Source organism: Musa acuminata, chromosome BXJ2-1 (assembly GCF_036884655.1).
Source record: "Musa acuminata AAA Group cultivar baxijiao chromosome BXJ2-1, Cavendish_Baxijiao_AAA, whole genome shotgun sequence".
Lineage (NCBI taxonomy): Eukaryota > Viridiplantae > Streptophyta > Magnoliopsida > Zingiberales > Musaceae > Musa > Musa acuminata.
In genome coordinates this window covers 26,995,207-27,019,639 of record NC_088338.1, presented here as the reverse complement: position 1 = coordinate 27,019,639, position 24,433 = coordinate 26,995,207, and the positions used below count along the sequence as shown (strand labels likewise).

Genomic DNA, 24,433 nt, shown 5'->3' with positions numbered 1-24,433 from the left:
ATATCCCACATAACGGGACCCCACATAGCGGGCAATAAGCGCATACCCTTTACCATTACTGGCAAAGGTCCAGACAATCCCACACACCAGAGTACAAAGGGCAGTTTCAACATCAAGTAGCATATATCGGAAGCACACGCGGAACAACGAAGCTTACATGTGCCTTTTTAAGAACAATATGACGCAAGGAACAAATCTCTCACAAATGTATTCATATAAGAAAGAAAAATGGAAGCAAGAGTGTACAGGGAATCCAATTATATTTAGCTCAATTCAAATAAGAAGGTTAGACGAATTCAAGTATCCAAAGGAATGAAACAGAATACGCGAAATCGACCAAAGCTCGATTTCGGACAGAATTTCAGTGGCACATCAAACAAATATTTCAGAATAACAATTATGCTCCAATACCCATAAGAAGGCTATGGTCGAACCATATATCAATCTATATTCTGATGGAACAGATTTCGTATGAAACAGGGCTCCCAACACAGAGTTACCTCTGATTTGGTAACACAAGGTCAAAATCACAATCACTGTTTTGTAGAATTTATAGGGTCGGATTCAACAGATGATAGGGTGGGCAATTGAACTCCAAAATTTTCAAACTATATTTCAAAAGAAATATTTTCAAGTCTAATTTCAAATAGAATCAGTTTGGTACAAATCAAGATTTTCAACAGGGAGTTATAGGCATTTTAGTATCGAAAGGTCAGAAATCATGAACCCTGTTTTACAGCGTCTATAGGCTCATTTGAAAGAGATGTTTGGGTAAGTATTCGGTGTCCAAAATTTACAAAATCAGTGTTAAAAGAAAGATATAAGAGTCTAATTTCAAAAAAAATAGTTTTTGCCTAAATTCACGTTTTGTACTAAAACTTATAGCTGAAACAGTGTATAGGGGTCAGTTTACCAAAAATATTTCAGAATCCATGGTTCTATGTCCAAAGAGAAACATATTAGTTTCTAAATAGAAATCTTTCAATTTATTTTGGATCAACATAAAAACAGAGTCTAATACTTCTGTAGGATGGGGTTAGAACACTTGCCTTTGGAAATTTTGACCCGAAGTGAAAAGATTAAAGCAAGAACCCTAAAAGCCCCAATTTTTGTTTCTCTTCTTCTTCTTCTTCTTCTTCTTCTTCTTCTTCTTCTTCTTCTTCTTCTTTCTTTCTTTCTTTCTTTCCCTGATCACCCACGAGCTGCCTTCTCTGCTTCCTTAAGAACGAAGGCAGAGAAGCTTAAGCGGTGGGATTTGTCATTTGGTACATTTTACAGTTTAGTCCTTGTTTTTAATTATATTCACGATTAGGTCCTTAGGGTTTACATATAGGTCCTCAGATTCTTTTTTTTTTTTTTTTTTTTGAACAGATCTCCCAAATCTTAAAAATAAGTTACCTCGGATTCATACTCTATTTCTACCTCTTGTCAATTAAAATAGATGCTTACATTATCACCAGAAATTTATACGAACATTCGGAAATGAGGGGTGTTACACTCTCCCCCCCTTAAAAGAAAAATTTAGTCCTCTAAATTTATCGTACCTCTATTCGATAAAAAGACGAGGATACACCTTTTTCATTTCCTCTTCTAGCTCCCAAGTTGTCTCCTCTCCAGAATGATGTCTCCAAATTACTTGAACCAGTGAGATGACCCGATTCCTTAGGACTTTTTCTTTCTTATCAATAATCTGAATAGGCTCTTCCATATAGGATAAATCTTTATCGATCTCCACCAGCTCATACTTAATGATGTGAGAAGGGTCATACATATACTTTCTAATCATCGAGACATGAAATATATCATGGACATGGCTCAATGCTGGTGGCAAGGCAATCCTGTAAGCGACATAACCAACCCTCTCAAGAACCTCAAAAGGTCCAATAAATCTTGGGCTTAATTTTCCTTTCTTCCCAAACCTTATAATGCCTTTGGAAGGGGAGACTTTTAAGAATACAAAATCTCCAATTTCAAACTCAATATCTCGTCTCCTAGTGTCGGCATAACTCTTTTGACGACTCTGAGCAGCTTTTAACCTTTTCCTTATAACTTGAATTTTCTCGGTAGTTTCTTGTACCTTGTCCGGTGCTAACAACTTTCTGTCTCCAACTTCCTCCCAACCTATAGGTGTTATGCACTTTCGCCCATATAGAGCTTCATAAGGAGCCATCTGAATACTTGAATGATAACTATTATTATACGTGAACTCAACAAGTGAAATATCCTTATCCCATTCACCTTTCCAATCCATAACATAGGCTCTAAGCAAATCCTCAAGTGTTTGAATTGTTCTCTCTGACTGACCATCAGTTTGAGGATGATATGCAGTACTAAACTTGACTTTAGTACCCATAGATTCCTGTAATCTTCTCCAGAATCTAGAGAGAAATCTGGAGTCTCTATCAGAGATGATCTCCTTTGGAATACCATGAAGTCTTACTATTTCATTAACATATAAATCTGCAAGTCTATCAAGCGAATAAGTCATATTAATCGGTAGGAAATGTGCAGATTTTGTTAACCTATCAATGATAACCCAAATAGCATCATGCTTCCTCGAGGTTCTGGGTAGTCCCGAAACAAAGTCCATAGTAATACATTCCCATTTCCATTCAGGAATAACTAAAGGTTGCAGTAACCCTCCAGGTCTTTGGTGTTCTACTTTGATTTGCTGACACGTCAAACATTTTGAAACATACATTGCAATTTTCTTCTTCATGCCTTCCCACCAATAATGACTTTGAAGATCTCTATACATCTTAGTGCTCCCAGGGTGTAGGGTGTACTTTGAAGTATGACTTTCAGTTAGGATTTGATTCTTGATATCTAGTTCATTTGGTACACATATTCTCTCCCCAAATCTCAATAGGCCATCCTTTGAAATTTGAAATTGTGGCTTCAATCTCTTTTCTACTTCACTCCTCAAGTAGATTAAATGTGGATCTCGTAATTGTCCTTCCTTAATTTGTTGCATAAGATCAGACTGCACTTGAATGGAGGCCATCAAAATCATCGAGTCTTGCTCTTTCCTCAAAGCTTTCAAATCAAAATTTTCTTCTATTAGCTTCCATTGGTTCACGACCAGACTAGCCATAAAACTTGTAGATTTCCTACTAAGTGCATCAGCTACAACATTGGCCTTGCCTGGGTGATAACAGATGGCACAATCATAATCCTTCAGAAGTTCTATCCATCTTCGCTGCCTCATGTTCAACTCCTTCTGAGTGAAAATATATTTTAAACTCTTGTGATCAGTGAAAATTTCAAACTGTCGACCATACAAATAATGTCTCCAAATCTTTAGAGCAAAAATGATTGCTGCTAATTCCAAATTATGAGTTGGATAATTCAATTCATAACCTTTAAGTTGCCTAGAAGTATAAGCAATTACTCTCCCTTCCTGCATCAAAACACATCCTAAGCCCTTTCTTGAAGCATCAGTATAAACTACAAATCCCTCACTACCACTTGGAATAGTGAGAATAGGGGCACTAGTCAATCTTCTTTTTAACTCTTGAAAGCTTTGCTCACAATCATCACCCCATACAAATTTCATATTCTTCTTAGTGAGTTTGGTGAGAGGTTGAGCAATTCGAGAAAATCCCTCCACAAATCTCCTGTAATAACCTGCCATGCCCAAGAAACTTCTAACCTCTGTTACATTTGTTGGTACTTCCCATTCAACTACAGCTTCTATTTTCCTTGGATCAACAGATATACCCTTCCCTGAAATCACATGGCCTAAGAAAGCAACTTCATTCAACCAAAATTCACATTTGCTGAACTTCGCATACAACTTCTTTTCTCTTAGTATGTACAACACATCTCTCAAGTGTTTCTCATGCTCCTGATTACTCTTGAATACACCAATATGTCATCAATAAATACAATTACACAGATACCCAAGAGCGGTTGAAATATCCTATTCATTAGTTCCATAAAAGCTGCAGGGGCATTAGTCAAACCAAAAGGCATCACCAAGAATTCATAATGACCATATCGAGTTCTGAAAGCTGTTTTCAAAATATCCTCCTCTTTGATCCTCAACTGATAGTAACCTGACCTCAGGTCAATCTTAGAGAATACTTATGCACCCTGCAATTGATCAAACAAATCATCAATTCTAGGTATGGGATACTTGTTTTTGATGGTCGCCTGATTCAACTGTCTATAATCAATACAAAGCCTTAATGTTCCATCCTTCTTCTTCACTAATAGTACCGGAGCACCTCATGGGGATACACTGGGTCGTATGAAACCCTTATCTAATAATTCTTGCATTTGCTTCTTTAATTCTTCTAGCTCGAGTGGTGCCATTCTGTAGGGAGGCTTAGATATTGGGGTTGTACTGGGGACTAGATCAATAGCAAATTCACCCTCTCTATCTAGAGGTAAACCAGGCAGGTCATCTGGGAATACATCAGGGAATTCTTTGACCACTGAAATTTCATCTAGGTGGGTTTCCTGATTTGAATGCTCCTTTACACACACCATATAACAAAAACAACCTTTCTGCATAAGACGATAAGCTTGAAGTGCTGATATTAAGCAAGGAGGCAAATCATGCTTAATGCCCTCAAGGAAAAATATAGGCTGATCTGGTATGCAGAAAGTAATTATTATTTTGTAACAATCAATACTAGCGTGATGAGAAGATAACCAATCCATGCCAAGTATAATATCAAAACCCTGGATCTCTAGGAGAATCAAATCAGCAAAGAGTTCATGGTCTCCAATAGAGATCAAACAAGATGGGTAAACCAAGTTTGTTGCCAATGAATCTCCAACAGCAGTTGTTACATATAACATATAATCCAGGGGTTTAGGTGGAATATCCAAGTGACAAGCAAAGTATTTTGAAACAAACGATAAGTTGGAGCCGGGATCAAACAAAACTTTTGCATTTCTTTTAGAAACATGAAGAATACCTTCCACCACTGATTTAGAAGCTTTTGAATCTTGTTCAGTGATAGCGTACACTCTAGCATGGGCTGAGGGTCTAGGAGACAGTGGCTCTTTTTTCCTGTTCAGTGGGCAATCTCTTAGTTGATGACCTAGCTTTCCACAACCAAAACATGCTCCAGTCACCCGAAAACACCGACTTGTTTCATGATTTAATCCGCATTTTGCACATAACTGAGTCCTCCCTAATGGTTTCCTTTTCTCAAATCCAGATGTCTTAAACCTCTTGTTACTATCTTCATATTCATTTTCTCTCCTGCTTTTGCTAGTAAATTTGTCCCTTTTGTTCTTGCCAATGATTTCTTGAATTTCCTCCATGTCTCTTTCAATTTTCAAAGCTCTTTCTACTGTATCAGCATATGTTTGTAATTTTAAAGCTGACATTCGGCTTCTTATTGCCGGCCGTAATCCCCTTTCAAACCTTCTTGCCTTTCTAGATTCATCATCAGTCATATGTGTGGCAAACCTGAAGAGCTCAGTGAATTTAGATTCATACTTTGTAACCGTCATACTTCCCTGGATAAGATTCAAGAACTCCAATTCTTTTTGCTCTCTCATACAATCTGAAAAATATTTATCGTTAAACTTTTCTTGGAATAACTTCCAGGTCATTGGCTCATGTTTGATTTCAGACATCCTCTTAATCATTCTCCACCAGTGTTCAGCTTCTCCTTCCAGCATAAAGGTGGCAAGAAAAACCTTTCGTTCATTAGAGTAATTTAAAGCATCAAATATTTTCTCTATCTGCATCATCCATCGTTCTGCCACCATTGGATCAGACTCACCACTGAAACTGGGAGGACTAAGCTTCTTAAACTGTCCAATTCCAAACCCCGTCTGGTTTGATGTCTCTGTTCCATCATTACTTCCTTGTTGGACAGGTTGTTGTTGTTGTTGCATCACTTGTGCCATAGTCTCCAAAGTCCGCATGATACCACTCAATTGATCAGCAGTAGATGCAACAGGAGAACCAGATGATCTCGTCATCCTCGCTTCCTAAAACATCAAAAGGACATTTTCTTGATCAATCTCTAAATGATAGTCAATAAACCTCAAAAAGATGATATTCTTAGTGATTCTCAAATCATGCTCTGATACCACCTCTGTCACGCCCCTCAAAATATCGACAATATTTAAAATTTTCATCATAACTAACCCAGGATCCAAACACAAATTTGAGGTCACTAAGAAAACATTCAGATCAAAATTTAACTTCTATAATCTACCAATTCATAACCCTGTGCAATTCATAAACATAGCACACATCACTCGAGATTTCATACAGTCTAAACTCAACTCATCAAACTAATAACCACAAAATAAATCCACAAGTGGGGAAATCTGTGCAATCACCAAAATCAACGATTTACCATAAGTTCATATCATTACACGAATTTAATTTAACATTCCAAAACCTTATACATGAGGGATCCTTTAACTTACACAAAATCCACAGGTTTAGATTCATAGCCACATTTCATTAGATGCAAGGTAGTTTATACAACAACTACATATATGCTAACAAAAGTTCTGCCCAAACTCTTCTAATCTTTCCACTGCCTCAGCCCAATCTTAACATTTAAGCAAGCGATACGCTATCCTGAAAAATTTATCAACAAACGGGGTGAGCATAAAGAGCTCAGCAAGTGACTAACATATCCATATCAAAATAGTACAATTTCCAAAGAGATACAGTTTCAAAACACAAAGCAGAATATACGATTTCGTAAACATAATATCATTAGGAGCAGAAACACAATTGTCCTTTCAATCTTACATATTTGGTTCCTGACAGATGGGGCATAGAGTAATTGGAGCATATCAGAAACAAGGAAACATATCGGAGCTTATCAATGGCATATGAAATGTTCCAAAGCATATCAACGGCATATGGAACATTATGAAGCAAAATCAATAGTGAATGAAGCATTTCAGAGCATATCAAACACAGATATCGTACAGAAGCTCAAACGTCGTCCTTGACGTTGCAATCTTATCATTCTTATCCAGAGCATAAACAGAAATAACTCACCAAAACTCTGGATGTCATATCAAACATATAGAGGGTGTAGTGGGATCTCAGTCAGAATGTGATTCATCCATTTCTGAATGACCACCTGACAAAAGTCTCCCACGTCTGGGAGCTCCATCCACCCACGTCTAAGTGAAGTCAAAGGGGGCCGGCAGAGCATCGCAGGCTCTAAGCACATACCCACATAGCGGGCAACAAGCGCATACCCTTTACAATTTCTGGCAAAGGTCCAGAATATCCCACATAACGGGACCCCACATAGCGGGCAATAAGCGCATACCCTTTACCATTACTGGCAAAGGTCCAGACAATCCCACACACCAGCGTACAAAGGGCAGTTTCAACAACAAGTAGCATATATCGGAAGCACACGCGGAACAACGAAGCTTACATGTGCCTTTTTAAGAACAATATGACGCAAGGAACAAATCTCTCACAAATGTATTCATATAAGAAAGGAAAATGGAAGAAAGAGTGTACAGGGAATCCAATTATATTTAGCTCAATTCAAATAAGAAGGTTAGACGAATTCAAGTATCCAAAGGAATGGAACAGAATACGCGAAATCGACCAAAGCTCGATTTCGGACAGAATTCCAGTGGCACATCAAACAAATATTTCAGAATAACAATTATGCTCCAATACCCATAAGAAGGCTATGGTCGAACCATATATCAATCTATATTCTGATGGAACAGATTTCATATGAAACAGGGCTCCCAACACAGAGTTACCTCTGATTTGGTAACACAAGGTCAAAATCACAATCACTGTTTTGCAGAATTTATAGGGTCGGATTCAACAGATGATAGGGTGGGCAATTGAACTCCAAAATTTTCAAACTATATGTAAAAAGAAATATTTTCAAGTCTAGTTTCAAATAAAATCAGTTTGGTACAAATCAAGATTTTCAACAGGGAGTTATAGGCATTTTAGTATCGAAAGGTCAGAAATCTTGAACCCTGTTTTACAGCGTCTATAGGCTCATTTGAAAGAGATGTTTGGGTAAGTATTCGGTGTCCAAAATTTACAAAATCAGTGTAAAAAGAAAGATATAAGAGTCTCATTTCAAACAAATTAGTTCTTGCCTAAATTCACATTTTGTACTAAAACTTATAGCTGAAACAGTGTATAAGGGTCAGTTTACCAAAAATATTTCAGAATCCATGGTTCTATGTCCAAAGAGAAACATATTAGTTTCTAAATAGAAATCTTTCAATTTATTTTGGATCAACATAAAAACAGAGTCTAATACTTATGTAGGATGGGGTTAGAATACTTGCCTTTGGAAATTTTGACCCGAAGTGAAAAGATTAAAGCAAGAACCCTAAAAGCCCCAATTTTTGTTTCTCTTCTTCTTCTTCTTCTTCTTCTTTCTTTCTTTCTTTCTTTCCCTGATCACCCACGAGCTGCCTTCTCTGCTTCCTTAAGAACGAAGGCAAAGAAGCTTAAGCGGTGGGATTTGTCATTTGGTGCATTTTGCAGTTTAGTCCTTGTTTTTATCATATTCACGATTAGGTCCTTAGGGTTTACATATAGGTCCTCAGATTCTTTCTTCTTTTTTTTTTTTTGAACAGATCTCCCAAATCTTAAAAATAAGTTACCTCGGATTCATACTCTATTTCTACCTCTTGTCAATTAAAATAGATGCTTACATTATCACCGGAAATTTATACGAACATTCGGAAATGAGGGGTGTTACAGCGTAGCGGTCACGGTAAATTTCGAGCCCCAAAACAATCGTCGCGGAGCTCTACGGGAGATGTTTCGTATCTCGGGATGCAAAAAGGAGTGCAACACGAGGACTTCCCAGGGGGTCAACCATCCTAGTACTACTCTTGCCCAAGCACGCTTAACTTCGGAGTTCTGATGGGATCCAGTGATTTAGTGCTGGCATTATCGCACCTGTTTCGTGTGCTTCGTCCCTCGCCTATGTGCACGTCGCGGTCGGCGCATCAACGTCCGGAGCCTCTTGCCCATCACGAAACCGTCTGCGCTTTCTCGAATGTTCACGAAATCCCTATTGCAAGCTCTCTCCGAGCCCTAGCCCGACGACTGCGTATCGGTCATGGCAAGCACGTGCCGAAACCATCGGCACTTTCTAGAACGATCTCGGAATCGCTATTGCGACCCCAATCCGGAAAGCTCACTCCGAGCCCCTCGATACTGACTACGTAGTGGTCACAGCTAATTTCCAGCCCCAAAACAATCGTCTCGGAGCTCTACGGGAGATGTTTCGTATCTCGGGATGCAAAAAGGAGTGCAACACGAGCACTTCCCAAGGGGTCACCCATCCTAGTACTACTCTGGCCCAAGCATGCTTAACTTCGGTGTTTTGATGGGATCCGGTGATTTAGTGCTGGCATTATCGCACCCGTTTCGCGTGCTTCGTCCCTCGCCTATGTGCGCGTCGCGGTCGGCGCATCAACGTCCGGAGCCTCTTGGCCGTCACAAAATCGTCGACGCTTTATCGAACGTTCACGAAATCCCTATTGTAAGCTCTCTCCGAGCCCTAGCCCGACGACTGCGTATCGGTCACGGCAAGCGCGTGCCGAACCCATCGGCACTTTCTAGAACGATCTCGGAATCGCTATTGCGACCCCAATCCGGAAAGTTCTCTCCGAGCCCCTCGATACTGACTGCGTACCTGTCACGACAAATTCCGAGCCCCAAAACAATCGTCTCGGAGGTCTACGGGAGATGTTTCGTATCTCGGGATGCAAAAAGGAGTGCAACACGAGGACTTCCCAGGGGGTCACCCATCCTAGTACTACTCTTGCCCAAGCACGCTTAACTTCGGAGTTCTGATGGGATCCGGTGATTTAGTGATGGCATTATCGCACCCGTTTCGCATGCGTCGTCCCTCGCCTATGTGCGCGTCGCGGTCGGTGCATCAACGTCCGGAGCCTCTTGCCCGTCACGAAACCGTCGGCGCTTTCTCGAATGTTCACGAAATCCCTATTGCAAGCTCTCTCCAAGCCCTAGCCCGACGACTGCGTATCGGTCACGGCAAGCGCGTGCCGAAACCATCGGCACTTTCTAGAACGATCTCGGAATCGCTATTGCGACCCCAATCCAGAAAGCTCTCTCCGAGCCACTCGATACTGACAGCGTTGCGGTCATGGCAAATTTCGAGCCCCAAAACAATCATCTCGGAGCTCTACGGGAGATGTTTCGTATCTCGGGATGCAAAAAGGAGTGCAACACGAGGACTTCCCAGGGGGTCACCCATCCTAGAAATACTTTTGCCCAAGCACGCTTAACTTCGGAGTTCTAATGGGATCCGGTGATTTAGTGCTGGCATTATCGCACCCGTTTCGCATGCTTCTTCCCTCGCCTATGTGCACGTCGCAGTCGGCGCATCAACGTCCGGAGCCTCTTGCCCATCACGAACCCGTCGACGCTTTCGCGAACGTTCACGAAATCCCTATTGCAAGCTCTCTCCAAGCCCTAGCCCGACGACTGCGTATCAGTCACGGCAAGCGCGTGCCGAAACCAGCGGCACTTTCTAAAGCGATCTCGGAATCGCTATTACGACCCCAATCCGGAAAGCTCTCTCCGAGCCCCTCGATACTGACAGCGTAGCGGTCACGGCACATTTCGAGCCCCAAAACAATCGTCTCATAGCTCTACCGGAGATGTTTCGTATCTCGGGATGCAAAAAGGAGTGCAACACGAGGACTTCCCAGGGGGTCACAAATCCTAGTACTACTCTTGCCCAAGCACGCTTAACTTCGGAGTTCTAATGGGATCCGGTGATTTAGTGCTTGCATTATCGCACCCGTTTAGCGTGCTTCGTCCCTCGCCTATGTGCACGTCGCGGTCGGCGCATCAACGTCCAGAGCCTCTTGCCCATCACGAAACCATCTGCGCTTTCTCGAATGTTCACGAAATCCCTATTACAAGCTCTCTCCGAGCCCTAGCCCGACGACTGCGTATCGATCACGGGAAGCGCATGCCGAAACCATCGGCACTTTCTAGAACGATCTCGGAATCGCTATTGCGACCCCAATCCGGAAAGCTCTCTCAGAGCCCCTCGATACTGATAGCGTAGCGGTCATGGCAAATTTCGTGCCCCAAAACAATCATCTCGGAGCTCTACGGGAGATGTTTCGTATCTCGGGATGCAAAAAGGAGTGCAACACGAGGACTTACTAGGGGGTCACCCATCCTAGTACTACTTTTGCCCAAGCACGCTTAACTTCAGAGTTCTGATGGGATCCGGTGATTTAGTGCTGGCATTATCGCACCCGTTTCGCATGCTTCGTCCCTCGCCTATGTGAATGTCGCGGTCGGTGCATCAACGTCAAGAGCCTCTTACCCGTCACGAAACCGTCGACGCTTTCTCGAACGGTCACAAAATCCCTATTGCAAGCTCTCTCCGAGCCATAGCCCGACGACTGCATATCGGTCACGGCAAGCGCATGCAGAAACCATCGGCACTTTCTAGAACGAACTCGGAATCGCTATTGCGACCCCAATCCGGAAAGCTCTCTCCGAGCCCTTCGATACTGACTGCGTAGCGGTCAAAGCAAATTTCCAACCCCAAAACAAACGTCTCGGAGCTCTACGGGAGATGTTTCGTATCCCGGGATGCAAAAAGGAGTGCAACACGAGGACTTCCCAGGGGGTCACCCATCCAAGTACTACTCTTGCCCAAACACGCTTAACGTCGGAGTTCTGATGGGATCCGGTGATTTAGTGCTGGCATTATCGCACCCGTTTCGCGTGCTTCGTCCCTCGCCTATGTGCACGTCACGGTCGGCGCATCAACGTCCGGAGCCTCTTGCCCATCTCGAAATCGTCGGCGCTTTCTCGAATGTTCACGAAATCCCTATTGCAAGCTCTCTCCGAGCCCTAGCCCGACGACTGCGTATCGGTCACGGCAAGGGCGTGCCGAAACCATCGGCACTTTCTAGAACGATCTCGGAATCGCTATTGCGACCCCAATCCGGAAAGCTCTCTCCGATCCCCTCGATACTTACATCGTAGCGTTCACGGCAAATTTCGAGCCCCAAAACAATCATCTCGGATCTCTACGGGAGATGTTTCGTATCTCGGGATGCAAAAAGGAGTGCAACACGAGGACTTCCCAAGGGGTCACCCATCCTAGTACTACTTTTGCCCAAGCACGCTTAACTTCGGAGTTCTGATGGGATCCGGTGATTTAGTGCTGGCATTATCGTACCCGTTTCGCATGCTTCGTCCCTCGCCTATGTGAACGTCGAGGTCGGATGCATCAACGTCAGGAGCCTCTTGCCCGTCACGAAACCGTCGACGCTTTCTCGAATGGTCACGAAATCCCTATTGCAAGCTCTCTCCGAGCCCTAGCCCGACGACTGCGTATCGGTCACGGCAAGCGCGTGCAGAAACCATCGGCACTTTCTAGAACGAAATCGGAATCGCTATTGCAACCCCAATCCGGAAAGCTCTCTCCGAGCCCCTCGATACTAACAGTCTAGCGGTCACGGCAAATTTCGAGCCCCAAAACAATCGTCTCGGAGCTCTACGGGAGATGTTTCGTATCTCGGGATGCAAAAAGGAGTGCAACAAGAGGACTTCCCAGGGGGTCACCCATCCTAGTACTACTCTTGCCCAAGCACGCTTAACTTCGGAGTTCTGATGGGATCCGGTGATTTAGTGCTGGCATTATCGCACCCGTTTCGTGTGCTTCGTCCCTCGCCTATATACACGTCGTGGTCAGCGCATCAACGTCCGGAGCCTCTTGCCCATCACGAAATCGTTTGCGCTTTCTCGAATGTTCACGAAATCCCTATTGCAAGCTCTCTCCGAGCCGTAGCCCGACGACTGCGCATCGGTCACGGCAAGCGCGTGCCGAAACCATCAGCACTCTCTAGAACGATCTCGGAATCGCTATAGCGACCCCAATCCGGAAAGCTCTCTCCGAGCCCCTCGATACAAACAGCGTAGCGGTCACGGCAAATTTCGAGCCCCAAAACAATCGTCTCGGAGCACTACGGGAGATGTTTCGTATCTCGGGATGCAACAAGGAGTGCAACAAGAGGACTTCCCAGGGTGTCACCCATCGTAGTACTACGCTGGCCCAAGCACGCTTAACTTCGTTCTTTTTATGGGATCCGGTGATTTAGAGCTGCCATTATCGCACCCCTTTCGCGAGCTTCGTCCCTCGCCTATGTGCACGTCACGGTCGGCGCATCAACGTCCGGAGCCTTTTGCCCATCACGAAACCGTCGGCGCTTTCTCGAACGTTCACGAAATCCCGATTGCAAGCTCTCTCCGAGCCCTACCCCGACGACAGCATATCGGCCATGGCAAGCACGTGCCGAAACCATCGGCACTTTCTAGAACGATCTCGGAATCGCTATTGCGACCCCAATCCGGAAAGCTCTCTCCGAGCCCCTCGATACTGACTGCGTAGCGGTCACAACAAATTTCCAGCCATAAAACAATCGTCTCGGAGCTCTACGGGAGATATTTCGTATCTCGGGATGCAAAAAGGAGTGCAACACGAGCACTTCCCAGGGGGTCACCCATCCTAGTACTACTCTGGCCCAAGCACGCTTAACTTCGGTGTTTTGATGGGATCCGGTGATTTAGTGCTGGCATTATCGCACCTGTTTCGCGTGCTTCGTCCCTCGCCTATGTGCGCGTCGCGGTCGGCGCATCAACGTCCGGAGCCTCTTGCCCATCACGAAATCGTCGGCGCTTTCTCGAATGTTCACGAAATCCCTATTGGAATCTCTCTCCAAGCCCTAGCATGACGACTGCGCATTGGTCACGGCAAGCTCGTGCCGAAACCATCGGCGCTTTCTAGAACGATCTCGGAATCGCTATTGCGACCCCAATCCGGAAAGCTCTCTCCGAGCCCCTCGATACTGACAGCGTAGCGGTCACGGCAAATTTTGACCACCAAAACAATCATCTCGGAGCTCTACGGGAGATGTTTCGTATCTCAGGATGCAAAAAGGAGTGCAACACGAGGACTTCCCAGGGGGTCACCCATCCTAGTACTACTTTTACCGAAGCACGGTTAACTTTGGAGTTCTGATGGGATCCGGTGATTTAGTGCTGGCATTATCGCACTCGTTTCGCATGCTTCGTCCCTCGCCTATGTGAATGTCGAGGTCGGTGCATCAACGTCAGGAGCCTCTTACCCGTCAAGAAACCGTCGACGCTTTCTCGAACGGTCACGAAATCCCTATTGCAAGCTCTCTCCGAGCCATAGCCCGACGACTGCGTATCGGTCACTGCAAGCGCGTGCAGAAACCATCGGCACTTTCTAGAACGAACTCGGAATCGCTATTGCGACCCCAATCCGGAAAGCTCTCTCCGAGCCCCTCGATACTGAATGCGTAGCGGGCAAAGCAAATTTACAGCCCCAAAACAAACGTCTCGGAGCTCTACGGGAGATGTTTCGTATCCCGGGATGCAAAAAGGAGTGCAACACGAGGACTTCCCAGGGGGTCACCCATCGTAGTACTACTCTGGCCCAAGCACGCTTAACTTCGGTCTTTTTATAGGATCCGGTGATTTAGTGCTGCCATTATCGCACCCGTTTCGCGAGCTTCGTCCCTCGCCTATGTGCACATCGCGGTCGGCGCATCAACGTCCGGAGCCTCTTGCCCGTCATGAAACCGTCGGCGCTTTCTCGAACGTTCACGAAATCCCGATTGCAAGCTCTCTCCGAGCCCTACCCCGACGACAGCATATCGGTCACGGCAAGCACGTGCCGAAACCATCGGCACTTTCTAGAACGATCTCGGAATCGCTATTGCGACCCCAATCCCGAAAGCTCTCTCCGAGCCCCTCGATACTGACTGCGTAGCGGTCAATGCAATTTTCCAGCCGCAAAACAAACGTCTCGGAGCTCTACGGGAGATGTTTCGTATCCTGGGATGCAATAAGGAGTGCAACACGAGGACTTCCCAGGGGGTCACCCATCGTAGTACTACTCTGGCCCAAGCACGCTTAACTTCGGTGTTTTGATGGGATCCGGTGATTTAGTGCTGCCATTATCGAACCCGTTTCGCGAGCTTCGTCCCTCGCCTATGTGCACGTCACGGTCGGCGCATCAACGTCCGGAGCCTCTTGCCCGTCACGAAACCGTCGACGCTTTCTCGAACGGTCACGAAATCCCTATTGCAAGCTCTCTCCGAGCCCTAGCCTGACGACTGCGTATCGGTCACGGCAAGCGCGTGCAGCAACCATCGGCAATTTCTAGAACGAACTCGGAATCGCTATTGCGACCCCAATCCGGAAAGCTCTCTCCGAGCCCCTCGATACTAATAGCGTAGCGGTCACGACAAATTTCGAGCCCCAAAACAATCGTCTCGGAGCTCTACGGGAGATGTTTCGTATCTCGGGATGCAAAAAGGAGTGCAACAAGAGGACTTCCCAGGGGGTCACCCATCCTAGTACTACTCTTGCCCAAGCACGCTTAACTTCGAAGTTCTGATGGGATCCGATGATTTAGTGCTGGCATTATCGCACCCGTTTCGCGTGCTTCGTCCCTCGCCTATGTGCACGTCGCGGTCGGCGCATGAACGTCCGGAGCCTCTTGCCCATCACGAAATCGTCGGCGCTTTCTCGAATGTTCAAGAAATCCCTATTGCAAGCTCTCTCCGAGCCCTAGCCCGACGACTGCGCATCGGTCACGGCAAGCGCGTGCCGAAACCATCGGCACTTTCTAGAACGATCTCGGAATCGCTATTGCGACCCCAATCCGGAAAGCTCTCTCCGAGCCCCTCGATACTGACAGCGTAGCGGTCACGACAAATTTCGAGCACCAAAACAATCATCTCGGAGCTCTACGGGAGATGTTTCGTATCTCGGGATGCAAAAAGGAGTGCAACACGAGGACTTCCCAGGGGGTCACCCATCCTAGTACTACTTTTGCCCAAGCACAGTTAACTTCGGAGTTCTGATGGGATCCGGTGATTTAGTGCTGGCATTATCAAACCCGTTTCGCATGCTTCGTCCCTCGCCTATGTGAATGTCGAGGTCGGTGCATCAACGTCAGGAGCCTCTTACCCGTCACGAAACCGTCGACGCTTTCTCGAACAGTCACGAAATCCCTATTGCAAGCTCTCTCCGAGTCCTGGCCCGACGACTGCGTATCGGTCACTGCAAGCGCGTGCAGAAACCATCGGCACTTTCTAGAACGAACTCGGAATCGCTATTGCGACCCCAATCCGGAAAGCTCTCTCCGAGCCCCTCGATACTAACTGCATAGCGGTCAAAGCAAATTTACTGCCCCAAAACAAACGTCTCGGAGCTCTACGGTAGATGTTTCGTATCCCGGGATGCAAAAAGGAGTGCAACACGAGGACTTCCCAGGGGGTCACCTATCGTAGTACTACTCTGGCCCAAGCACGCTTAACTTCGGTGTTTTTATGGGATCCGGTGATTTAGTGCTGCCATTATCGCACCCGTTTCGCGAGCTTCGTCCCTCGCCTATGTGCACGTCGCGGTCGGCGCATCAACGTCCGGAGCCTCTTGCCCGTCACGAAACCGTCGATGCTTTCTCGAACGTTCACGAAATTCCTATTGCAAGCTCTCTCCGAGCCCTAGCCCGACGACTGCGTATCGGTCATGTCAAGCACGTGCCGAAACCATCGGCACTTTCTAGAACGATCTCGGAATCGCTATTGCGACCCCAATCCGGAAAGCTCTCTCCGAGCCCCTCGATACTGACTGTGTAGCGGTCAAAGCAAATTTCCAGCCCCAAAACAAACGTCTCGGAGCTCTACGGGAGATGTTACGTATCCTGGGATGCAAAAAGGAGTGCAACACGAGGACTTCCCAGGGGGTCACCCATCGTAGTACTACTCTGGCCCAAGCACGCTTAACTTCGGTGTTTTGATGGGATTCGGTGATTTAGTGCTGCCATTATCGCACCCGTTTCGCGAGCTTCGTCCCTCGCCTATGTGCACGTCGTGGTCGCGCATCAACGTCCGAAGCCTCTTGCCCGTCACGAAACCATCGACGCTTTCTCGAACGGTCACGAAATCCCTATTGCAAGCTCTCTCCAAGCCCTAGCCCGACGAATGCGTATCGGTCACGGCAAGCGCATGTAGAAATCATCGGCACTTTCTAGAATGAACTCGGAATCGCTATTGCGACCCCAATCCGTAAAGCTCTCTCCGAGCCCCTCGATACTAACAGCGTAGCGGTCACGGCAAATTTCGAACCCCAAAACAATCGTCTCGGAGCTCTACGGGAGATGTTTCGTATCTCGGGATGCAAAAAGTAGTGCAACAAGAGGACTTCCCAGGGGGTCACCCATCCTAGTACTACTCTTGCCAAAGCACGCTTAACTTCGGAGTTCTGATGGGATACGGTGATTTAGTGCTGGCATTATCGCACCCGTTTCGCGTGCTTCGTCCCTTGCCTATGTGCACGTTGCGGTCGGCGCATGAACGTCCGGAGCCTCTTGCCCATCACGAAATCGTCGGCGCTTTCTCGAATGTTCACGAAATCCCTATTGCAAGCTCTCTCCGAGCCCTAGCCCGACGACTGCGCATCGGTCACGGCAAGCGCGTGTCGTAACCATCGGCACTTTCTAGAACTATCTCGGAATCGCTATTGCGAACCCAATCCGGAAAGCTCTCTTCGAGCACCTCGATACTGACAGTGTAGCGGTCATGGCAAATTTCGAGCACCAAAACAATCATCTCGGAGCTCTACGGGAGATGTTTCGTATCTCGGGATGCAAAAAGGAGTGCAACACGAGGACTTCCCCGGGGGTCACCCATCCTAGTATTACTTTTGCCCAAGCACGGTTAACTTCGGATTTCTGATGGGATCCGGTGATTTAGTGCTGCCATTATCGCACCCGTTTCGCGAGCTTCGTCCCTCGCCTATGTGCACGTCGCGGTCGGCGCATAAACGTGCGGAGTCTCTTGCCCGTCACGAAACCGTCGGTGCTTTCTCGAACGTTCACGAAATCCCTATTGCAAGCTCTCTCCGAGCCCTAGCCCGACGACTGCGTATCGTTCACGGCAAGCATGTGCCGAAACCATCGGTACTTTCTAGAACGATCTCGGAATCGCTATTGCGACCCCAATCCGGAAAGCTCTCTCCGAGCCCCTCGATACTGACAGCGTAGCGGTCACAGCAAATTTCCAGCCACAAAACAATCGTCTCGAAGCTCTACGGGAGATGTTTCGTATCTCGGGATGTAAAAAGGAGTGCAACACGAGCACTTCCCAGGGTGTCACCCATCCTCGTACTACTCTGGCCCAAGCATGCTTAACTTCGGTGTTTTGATTGGATCCGGTGATTTAGTGCTGGCATTATCGCACCCGTTTCGCGTGCTTCGTCCCTCGCCTATGTGCGCGTCGCGGTCGGCGCATCAACGTCCGGAGCCTCTTGCCCGTCACGAAACCGTCGGCGCTTTCTCGAACGTTCACGAAATCCCTATTGCAAGCTCTCTCCGAGCCCTAGCCCGACGACTGCGTATCGGACACGGCAAGCGCGTGCCGAAACCATCCGCACTTTCTAGAACGATCTCGGACTCGCTATTGCGACCCCAATCCGGAAAGCTCTCTCCGAGCCCCTCGATACTGACAGCGTAGCGGTCACAGCAAATTTCCAGCCCCAAAACAATCGTCTCGGAGCTCTACGGGAGATGTTTCGTATCCCGGGATGCAAAAAGGAGTGGAACACGAGGACTTCCCAGGGGGTCAACCATCGTAGTACTACTCTGCCCAAGCACGCTTAACTTCGGTGTTTTTCTGGGATCCGGTGATTTTGTGCTGCCATTATCGCACCCGTTTCGTGAGCTTCGTCCCTCGCCTATGTGCACGTCGCGGTCGGCGCATCAACGTCCGTAGCGTCTTGCCCGTCACGAAACCGTCGGCGCTTTCTCGAACGTTCACGAAATCCCGATTGCAAGCTCTCTCCGAGCCCTACCCCGACGACAGCATATCGGTCACGGCAAGCACGTGCCGAAACCATCGGCACTTTCTAGAACGATCTCGGAATCGCTATTGCGACCGCAATCCGGAAAGCTCTCTCCGAGCCCCTCGATACTGACATCGTAGCGGTCACGGCAAATTTCGAGCCCCAAAACAATCATCTCAGAGCTCTACGGGAGATGTTTCGTATCTCGGGATGCAAAAACGAGTGCAACACGAGGACTTCCCAGGGGGTCACCCATCCTAGTACTACTTTTGCCCAAGCACGCTTAACTTCGGAGTTCTGATGGGATCCGGTGATTTAGTGCTGGCATTATCGCACCCGTTTCGCGTGCTTCGTCCCTCGCCAATGTGCACGTCGCGGTCGGCGCATCAACGTCCGGAGCCTCTTGCCCATCACGAAACTGTCGGCGCTTTCTCGAATGTTCACGAAATCCCTATTGCAAGCTCTCTCCGAGCCCTAGCCCGACGACTGCGTATCCGTCACGGCAAGCGCGTGCCGAAACCATCGGCACTTTCTAGAACGATCTCGGAATCGCAATTGCAACCCCAATTCGGAAAGCTCTCTCCAAGCCCCTCGATACTAACAGCGTAGCGGTCACGGCAAATTTCCAACCCCAAAACAATCGTCTCGGAGCTCTACGGGAGATGTTTCGTATCTCGGGATGCAAAAAGGAGTGCAACACGAGGACTTCCCAGGGGGTCACCCATCCTAGTGCTACTTTTGCCCAATCACGCTTAACTTCGGAGTTCTGATGGGATCCGGTGATTTAGTGCTGGCATTAGCGCACCCGTTTCGCGTGCTTCGTCCCTCGCCTATGTGCACGTCGCGGTCGGCTCATCAACGTCCTGAGCCTCTTGCCCATCACGAAATCGTCGGCGCTTTCTCGAATGTTTACAAAATCCCTATTGCAAGCTCTCTCCGAGCCCTAGCCCGACGACTGCGTATCGGTCACGGCAAGCGTGTGCCGAAACCATCGGCACTTTCTAGAACGATCTCGGAATCGCTATTGCGACCCCAATCCGTAAAGCTCTCTCCGAGCCCCTCGATACTGTCTACGTAGCGGTCACAGCAAATTTCCAGCCCCAAAACAATCGTTTCGGAGCTCTACGGGAGATGTTTCGTATCTCGGGATGCAAAAAGGAGTGCAACACGAGGACTTCCCAGGGGGTCACCCATCCTAGTACTACTCTTTCCCAAGAACGCTTAACTTCGGAGTTCTAATGGGATCCGGTGATTTAGTGCTGGCATTATCGCAACTGTTTCGCGTGCTTCGTCCCTCGCCTATGTGCACGTCGTGGTCGGCGCATCAACGTCCGGAGCCTCTTGCCCATCACGAAATCGTCTACGCTTTCTCGAATGTTCACGAAATCCCTATTGCAAGCTCTATCCGAGCCCTAGCCCGACGACTGCGTATCGTTCACGGCAAGCGCGTGCCGAAACCATCGGCACTTTCTAGAACGAACTCGGAATCGCTATTGCGACCCCAATACGGAAAGCTCTCTCCGAGTCCCTCGATACTGACAGCGTAGCGGTCAAAACAAATTTCCAGCCCCAAAACAAACGTCTCGGAGCTCTACGGGAGATGTTTCGTATCCCGGGATGCAAAAAGGACTGCAACACGAGGACTTCCCAGGGGGTCACCCATCGTAGTACTACTCTGGCCCAAGCACGCTTAACTTCGGTGTTTTGATGGGATCCGGTGATTTAGTGCTGCCATTATCGCACCCGTTTCGCGAGCTTCGTCCCTCGCCTATGTGCACGTCGCGGTCGGCGCATCAACGTCCGGAGCCTCTTGCCCGTCACGAAACCATCGGTGCTCTCTCGAACGTTCACGAAATCCCTATTGCTAGCTCTCTCCGTGCCCTAGCCCGACGACTGCGTATCGCTCACGGCAAGCGCGTGCCGAAACCATCGGCATTTTCTAGAACGATCTCAGAATCGCTATTGCGACCCCAATCCGGAAAGCTCGCTCCGAGCCCCTCGATAATGACATCGTAGCGGTCACGACAAATTTCGAGCCCCAAAACAATCATCTCGGAGCTCTATGGGAGATGTTTCTTATCTCGGGATGCAGAAAGGAGTACAACACGAGGACTTCCCAGGGGGTCACCCATCCTAGTACTACTTTTGCCCAAGCACGCTTAACTTCGGAGTTCTGATGGGATCCGGCGATTTAGTGCTGGCATTATCGCACCCGTTTCGCATGCTTCATCCCTCGCCTAGGTGAATGTCGCGGTCGGTGCATCAACGTCTGGAGCCTCTTACCCGTCACAAAACCGTCGACGCTTTCTCGAACGGTCACGAAATCCCTATTGCAAGCTCTCTCCGAGCCCTAGCCCGACGACTGCGTATCGGTCACGGCAAGCGCGTGCAGAAACCATCGGCACTTTCTAGAACAAACTCGGAATCGCTATTGCGACCCCAATCCGGAAAGCTCTCTCCGAGCCCCTCGATACTGACATCGTAGCTGTCACGACAAATTTCGAGTCCCAAAACAATAATCTCGGAGCTCTACGGGAGATGTTTCGTATCTCGGGATGCAAAAAGGAGTGCAACACGAGGACTTCCCAGGGGGTCACCCATCCTAGTACTACTTTTGCCCAAGCACGCTTAACTTCGGAGTTCTGATGGGATCCGGTGATTTAGTGCTGGCATTATCGCACCCGTTTCGCGTGCTTCGTCCCTCACCTATGTGCACGTCGCGGTCGGCGCATCAACGTCCGGAGCCTCTTGCCCATCACGAAACCGTCGGCGCTTTCTCGAATGTTCATGAAATCCCTATTGCAAGCTCTCTCCGAGCCCTAGCCCGACGACTGCGTATCGGTCACGGCAAGCGCGTGCCGAAACCATCGGCACTTTCTAGAACGATCTCGGAATCGCTAATGCGACCCCAATTCGGAAAGCTCTCTCCGAGCCCCTTGATACTAACAGCTTAGCGGTCACGGCAAATTTCCAACCCCAAAACAATCGTCTCGGAGCTCTATGGGAGATGTTTCGTATCTCGGGATGCAAAAAGGAGTGCAACACGAGGACTTCCCAGGGGGTCACCCATCCTAGTGCTACTGTTGCCCAAGCACGCTTAACTTCGGAGTTCTGATGGGATCCGGTGATTTAGTGCTGACATTAGCGCACCCGTTTCGCGTGCTTCGTCCCTCGCCTATGTGCACGTCGCGGTCGGCTCATCAACGTCCTGAGCCTCTTGCCCATCACGAAATCGTCGGCGCTTTCTCGAATGTTTACAAAATCCCTATTGCAAGCTCTCTCCGAGCCCTAGCCCGACGACTGCGTATCGATCACGGCAAGCGCGTTCCGAAACCATCGGCACTTTCTAGAAGGATCTCGGAATCGCTATTGCGACCCCAATCCGTAAAGCTCTCTCCGAGGCCCTCGATACTATCTACGTAGCGGTCACAACAAATTTCCAGCCCCAAAACAATCGTTTCGGAGCTCTACGGGAGATGTTTCGTATCTCGGGATGCAAAAAGGAGTGCAACACGAGGACTTCCCAGGGGGTCACCCATCCTAGTACTACTCTTTCCCAAGCACGCTTAACTTCGGAGTTCTGATGGGATCCGGTGATTTAGTGCTGGCATTATCGCAACCGTTTCGCGTGCTTCGTCCCTCGCCTATGTGCACGTCACGGTCGGCGCATCAACGTCCGGAGCCTCTTGCCCATCACGAAATCGTCTGCGCTTTCTCGAATGTTCACGAAATCCCTATTGCAAGCTCTCTCTGAGCCCTAGCCCGACGACTGCGTATCGTTCACGGCAAGCGCGTGCCGAAACCATCGGCACTTTCTAGAACGATCTCGGAATCGCTATTGCGACCCCAATCCGGAAAGCTCTCTCCGAGCCCCTCGATACTGACAGCGTAGCGGTCAAAACAAATTTCCAGCCCCAAAACAAACGTCTCGGAGCTCTACGGGAGATGTTTCGTATCCCGGGATGCAAAAAGGAGTGCAACACGAGGACTTCCCAGGGGGTCACCCATCGTAGTACTACTCTGGCCCAAGCACGCTGAACTTCGGTGTTTTGATGGGATCCGGTGATTTAGTGCTGCCATTATCGCACCCGTTTCGCGAGCTTCGTCCCTCGCCTATGTGCACGTCGCGGTCGGCGCATCAACGTTCGGAGCCTCTTGCCCGTCACGAAACCATCGGTGCTTTCTCGAACGTTCACGAAATCCCTATTGCTAGCTCTCTCCGAGCCCTAGCCCGACGATTGCGTATCGCTCACGGCAAGCGCGTGCAGAAACCATCGGCACTTTCTAGAACGATCTCGGAATCGCTATTGCGACCCCAATCCGGAAAGCTCTCTCCGAGCCCCTCGATAATGACATCGTAGCGGTCACGACAAATTTCGAGCCCCAAAACAATCATCTCGGAGCTCTACGGGAGATGTTTTATATCTCGGGATGCAGAAAGGAGTACAACACGAGGACTTCCCAGGGGGTCACCCATCCTAGCACTACTTTTGCCCAAGCACGCTTAACTTCGGAGTTCTGATGGGATCCGGTGATTTAGTGCTGGCATTATCGCACCCGTTTCGCATGCTTCATCCCTCGCCTAGGTGAATGTCGCGGTCGATGCATCAACGTCTGGAGCCTCTTACCCGTCACAAAACCGTCGACGCTTTCTCGAACGGTCACAAAATCCCTATTGCAAGCTCTCTCCGAGCCCTAGCCCGACGACTGCGTATCGGTCACGGCAAGCGCGTGCAGAAACCATCGGCACTTTCTTGAACGAACTCGGAATCGCTATTGCGACCCCAATCCGGAAAGCTCTCTCCGAGCCCCTCGATACTGACATCGTAGCTGTCACGGCAAATTTCGAGCCCCAAAACAATCATCTCGGAGCTCTACGGGAGATGTTTCGTATCTCGGGATGCAAAAAGGAGTGCAACACGAGGACTTCCCAGGGGGTCACCCATCCTAGTACTACTTTTGCCCAAGCACGCTTAACTTCGGAGTTCTGATGGGATCCGGTGATTTAGTGCTGGCATTATCGCACCCGTTTCGCGTGCTTCGTCCCTTGCCTATGTGCACGTCGCGGTCGGCGCATCAACGTCCAGAGCCTCTTGCCCATCACGAAACCGTCGGCGCTTTCTCGAATGTTCACGAAATCCCTATTGCAAGCTCTCTCCGAGCCCTAGCCCGACGACTGCGTATCGGTCACGGCAAGCGCGTGCCGAAACCATCGGCACTTTCTAGAACGATCTCGGAATCGCTATTGCGACCCCAATCCGGAAAGCTCTCTCCAAGTGTTAGAACCCTTGCAGATTCTAAACTTGGGGTTGATCTCTTTAGGGGATCGGCCTCCTTGGAACTCTATAGGGGTTCCTCCTTCCAAGTTGCTGCTCAAAGGCTGCAGAAAAGATTCATCTATTGCTTAAGAAAAGAGGAGGAATACATTGCTATTTATAGGACTTCTAAACCCTAACTCCTAATAGGACTCCTACTTAAGACTCTTACTTCTAACCAACTCCTAATAGGACTCCTACTCAAGACTCCTATTCCCTTACAACTCCTAATTCTTCT

General features: G+C 48.2%; 21 non-coding genes and 11 pseudogenes across 21 annotated transcripts; all 32 read right to left on the bottom strand.

Moving 5' to 3' along the window:
• Nucleotides 1–8,782: 8,782 nt before the first annotated feature.
• LOC135601804 (5S ribosomal RNA) lies at nt 8,783–8,901 on the bottom strand. Its single transcript, XR_010483921.1, has one exon. It is a non-coding gene; the product is annotated as a 5S ribosomal RNA (ribosomal RNA).
• A 350-nt stretch (nt 8,902–9,251) lies between these two features.
• On the bottom strand, nt 9,252–9,370 carry LOC135601569 (5S ribosomal RNA). The gene has a single exon (XR_010483859.1). It is a non-coding gene; the product is annotated as a 5S ribosomal RNA (ribosomal RNA).
• Nucleotides 9,371–9,720: 350 nt separating this feature from the next.
• LOC135599749 (5S ribosomal RNA) lies at nt 9,721–9,839 on the bottom strand. The gene has a single exon (XR_010482092.1). It is a non-coding gene; the product is annotated as a 5S ribosomal RNA (ribosomal RNA).
• A 350-nt stretch (nt 9,840–10,189) lies between these two features.
• On the bottom strand, nt 10,190–10,308 carry LOC135600346 (5S ribosomal RNA). The gene has a single exon (XR_010482669.1). It is a non-coding gene; the product is annotated as a 5S ribosomal RNA (ribosomal RNA).
• A 350-nt stretch (nt 10,309–10,658) lies between these two features.
• On the bottom strand, nt 10,659–10,777 carry LOC135601580 (5S ribosomal RNA). Its single transcript, XR_010483870.1, has one exon. It is a non-coding gene; the product is annotated as a 5S ribosomal RNA (ribosomal RNA).
• A 350-nt stretch (nt 10,778–11,127) lies between these two features.
• On the bottom strand, nt 11,128–11,246 carry LOC135600487 (5S ribosomal RNA). The gene has a single exon (XR_010482808.1). It is a non-coding gene; the product is annotated as a 5S ribosomal RNA (ribosomal RNA).
• Nucleotides 11,247–11,596: 350 nt separating this feature from the next.
• On the bottom strand, nt 11,597–11,715 carry LOC135600049 (5S ribosomal RNA). The gene has a single exon (XR_010482383.1). It is a non-coding gene; the product is annotated as a 5S ribosomal RNA (ribosomal RNA).
• Nucleotides 11,716–12,065: 350 nt separating this feature from the next.
• LOC135604537 (5S ribosomal RNA) lies at nt 12,066–12,184 on the bottom strand. Its single transcript, XR_010484236.1, has one exon. It is a non-coding gene; the product is annotated as a 5S ribosomal RNA (ribosomal RNA).
• Nucleotides 12,185–12,535: 351 nt separating this feature from the next.
• Nucleotides 12,536–12,654, bottom strand: LOC135599805 (5S ribosomal RNA). Its single transcript, XR_010482148.1, has one exon. It is a non-coding gene; the product is annotated as a 5S ribosomal RNA (ribosomal RNA).
• Nucleotides 12,655–13,473: 819 nt separating this feature from the next.
• LOC135601008 (5S ribosomal RNA) lies at nt 13,474–13,592 on the bottom strand. Its single transcript, XR_010483314.1, has one exon. It is a non-coding gene; the product is annotated as a 5S ribosomal RNA (ribosomal RNA).
• Nucleotides 13,593–13,942: 350 nt separating this feature from the next.
• Nucleotides 13,943–14,061, bottom strand: LOC135601665 (5S ribosomal RNA; annotated as a pseudogene).
• A 350-nt stretch (nt 14,062–14,411) lies between these two features.
• On the bottom strand, nt 14,412–14,530 carry LOC135604147 (5S ribosomal RNA; annotated as a pseudogene).
• Nucleotides 14,531–14,880: 350 nt separating this feature from the next.
• On the bottom strand, nt 14,881–14,999 carry LOC135603137 (5S ribosomal RNA; annotated as a pseudogene).
• A 350-nt stretch (nt 15,000–15,349) lies between these two features.
• LOC135599927 (5S ribosomal RNA) lies at nt 15,350–15,468 on the bottom strand. Its single transcript, XR_010482265.1, has one exon. It is a non-coding gene; the product is annotated as a 5S ribosomal RNA (ribosomal RNA).
• A 350-nt stretch (nt 15,469–15,818) lies between these two features.
• Nucleotides 15,819–15,937, bottom strand: LOC135600942 (5S ribosomal RNA). The gene has a single exon (XR_010483250.1). It is a non-coding gene; the product is annotated as a 5S ribosomal RNA (ribosomal RNA).
• Nucleotides 15,938–16,287: 350 nt separating this feature from the next.
• Nucleotides 16,288–16,406, bottom strand: LOC135603115 (5S ribosomal RNA; annotated as a pseudogene).
• Nucleotides 16,407–16,756: 350 nt separating this feature from the next.
• LOC135602863 (5S ribosomal RNA) lies at nt 16,757–16,875 on the bottom strand (annotated as a pseudogene).
• A 349-nt stretch (nt 16,876–17,224) lies between these two features.
• LOC135602193 (5S ribosomal RNA) lies at nt 17,225–17,343 on the bottom strand (annotated as a pseudogene).
• Nucleotides 17,344–17,693: 350 nt separating this feature from the next.
• Nucleotides 17,694–17,812, bottom strand: LOC135602861 (5S ribosomal RNA; annotated as a pseudogene).
• Nucleotides 17,813–18,162: 350 nt separating this feature from the next.
• Nucleotides 18,163–18,281, bottom strand: LOC135604505 (5S ribosomal RNA; annotated as a pseudogene).
• Nucleotides 18,282–18,631: 350 nt separating this feature from the next.
• Nucleotides 18,632–18,749, bottom strand: LOC135599510 (5S ribosomal RNA; annotated as a pseudogene).
• A 350-nt stretch (nt 18,750–19,099) lies between these two features.
• LOC135599958 (5S ribosomal RNA) lies at nt 19,100–19,218 on the bottom strand. Its single transcript, XR_010482295.1, has one exon. It is a non-coding gene; the product is annotated as a 5S ribosomal RNA (ribosomal RNA).
• A 350-nt stretch (nt 19,219–19,568) lies between these two features.
• Nucleotides 19,569–19,687, bottom strand: LOC135601302 (5S ribosomal RNA). Its single transcript, XR_010483599.1, has one exon. It is a non-coding gene; the product is annotated as a 5S ribosomal RNA (ribosomal RNA).
• A 350-nt stretch (nt 19,688–20,037) lies between these two features.
• On the bottom strand, nt 20,038–20,156 carry LOC135601006 (5S ribosomal RNA). Its single transcript, XR_010483312.1, has one exon. It is a non-coding gene; the product is annotated as a 5S ribosomal RNA (ribosomal RNA).
• Nucleotides 20,157–20,506: 350 nt separating this feature from the next.
• LOC135602406 (5S ribosomal RNA) lies at nt 20,507–20,625 on the bottom strand (annotated as a pseudogene).
• A 350-nt stretch (nt 20,626–20,975) lies between these two features.
• Nucleotides 20,976–21,094, bottom strand: LOC135602542 (5S ribosomal RNA). Its single transcript, XR_010483994.1, has one exon. It is a non-coding gene; the product is annotated as a 5S ribosomal RNA (ribosomal RNA).
• Nucleotides 21,095–21,444: 350 nt separating this feature from the next.
• LOC135604291 (5S ribosomal RNA) lies at nt 21,445–21,563 on the bottom strand. Its single transcript, XR_010484212.1, has one exon. It is a non-coding gene; the product is annotated as a 5S ribosomal RNA (ribosomal RNA).
• A 350-nt stretch (nt 21,564–21,913) lies between these two features.
• LOC135601274 (5S ribosomal RNA) lies at nt 21,914–22,032 on the bottom strand. Its single transcript, XR_010483572.1, has one exon. It is a non-coding gene; the product is annotated as a 5S ribosomal RNA (ribosomal RNA).
• A 350-nt stretch (nt 22,033–22,382) lies between these two features.
• Nucleotides 22,383–22,501, bottom strand: LOC135602383 (5S ribosomal RNA). The gene has a single exon (XR_010483979.1). It is a non-coding gene; the product is annotated as a 5S ribosomal RNA (ribosomal RNA).
• Nucleotides 22,502–22,851: 350 nt separating this feature from the next.
• On the bottom strand, nt 22,852–22,970 carry LOC135602794 (5S ribosomal RNA; annotated as a pseudogene).
• A 350-nt stretch (nt 22,971–23,320) lies between these two features.
• LOC135599803 (5S ribosomal RNA) lies at nt 23,321–23,439 on the bottom strand. Its single transcript, XR_010482146.1, has one exon. It is a non-coding gene; the product is annotated as a 5S ribosomal RNA (ribosomal RNA).
• Nucleotides 23,440–23,789: 350 nt separating this feature from the next.
• Nucleotides 23,790–23,908, bottom strand: LOC135604176 (5S ribosomal RNA). Its single transcript, XR_010484201.1, has one exon. It is a non-coding gene; the product is annotated as a 5S ribosomal RNA (ribosomal RNA).
• Nucleotides 23,909–24,433: the final 525 nt, after the last annotated feature.